Here is a 1811-nt window from a genome sequence, read left to right on the forward strand (position 1 = left end):
CCACAAAGCATCATTTAATTTGCCGGACCAATCCCGACGATTTGAACCAACCATTTTCTCGAGAATATGTTTGATTCCCCGAGTACTCACTTCCACCTGCCCACTAGTCTGTGGGTGGTAGGCGATCGCAAGCCGATGGGTGACCCCATAGCACTGCAACACCTTATCCATCTGCGAATTGCAGAAGTGAGTACCTCGCTCACTGATCAAGGCTTTCGGGACACCAAAACGAGCGAAGAGACTTTTAGGAAAACGCACTACCACTCGGGCAATATTCATAGGTAAAGCCTTGGCCTCAACCCACTTTGACACGTAATCGACAGCCACGACTATGTACTTGTTCCCACTCGAAGATGGAAACGGTCCCATGAAATCAATGCCCCACACATCGAAAACCTCACAAATAAAACTTGAATAGTATTTTGGGGCATTTCATTTCGCGATGAAATGTTGCCGACATGCTGGCAATGATAACAACTCCTAACAAACACATGCGCGTCCTTAAAAATCGATGGCCAATAAAAACCAGAATCAAACACCTTCTTCGCCATCGAACTCGCACCGTGGTGACCTCCTGTCGGTCCCACGTGACAATGGCTCAGAAGCTGCCATCCCTCCTTAGCATCTACACACCTCCTAATCAGCTGATCAACACCGATACAGAAAGGATATGGGACGTCCCATAGGTAAAACTTAACATCAGGAAAGAATTTCTTCTTTTGCTGGTAAGGCATCTTCGGGAGGTACCCGTCAGCAAAATAGTTCTCAAAGTCAACAAACCATGGAAAACCCTCCTCCTGTGCCGTAACAAACATGAGACTCTCTGTCGGGAAACGATCGTCGATCCTGACCCCCGAATCTCCTAACTCAGCTCTCAATAGACGCGAAAGATGATCGACCGCCACATTCTCGGCCCCCTTTTTATCACGGATCTCAATATCAAACTCTTGAAGCAACATGATCCAACGGATAAGACGAGGCTTATCATCCTGCTTGCTGAAGAGATATCGAATAGCAACATGATCCGTGTACACAATCGTCTTGGACAGAACTAGATAGGACCTAAATTTCTCAAAAGGAAACACCACAGCTAAAAGCTCTTTCTCGGTTTTGGTACAACTCTCATGTGCACCATTTAAGTTCCGGCTAGCGTAATAAATCGGATGGAAGTGTTTATCCTTCCGCTGTCCTAGAACCGCTCCGACTATGAAGTCGCTCACGTTACACATCAACTCAAATGGTAATGACAAGTCGGGAGCAACCATGATCGGGGAGTTGACGTGTTTGTCTTTCAAAAGATCAAACGCCTCGATACACTGCTCAGAAAATACGAATGGAGCATCCTTCTCCAGAAGTTTCGTCTTGGGTCTAGCGATCTTAGAAAAATCTTTGATGAACCGGCGACCTGGCATGACCCAGAAAAATCCAAATGGATCTTACAGAAGTGGGCGGGGGAAGGTTAGAAATGGTCTCGACTTTCGCTTGGTCAACCTCTATCCCCGCACTCAAAATCCAATGCCCCATAACAATTCCCTCGCGAACCATGAAATGACACTTCTCCCAGTTAAGAACTAGGTTAGTGTCGACACATCGGGACATCATCATCTCAAGATTAAATAAATAATGATCGAAGGAACTCCTAAAAACAGAAAAATCATCCACGAACACCTCCATGGAGTCCTCGATCATATCATGGAAAATGGCCACCATACACCTCTGGAATGTGGCCGGAGCGTTACACAGGCCGAACGGCATACATTTTGTGACATCCCAAAAATTTCGATCAAAATTTGACAACTTAGGAAAGTTGA

Source organism: Bidens hawaiensis, unplaced genomic scaffold (genome assembly GCF_021521415.1).
Source record: "Bidens hawaiensis isolate Kalapana, Puna unplaced genomic scaffold, B.hawaiensis_p1.1 tig00051455_1, whole genome shotgun sequence".
NCBI lineage: Eukaryota > Viridiplantae > Streptophyta > Magnoliopsida > Asterales > Asteraceae > Bidens > Bidens hawaiensis.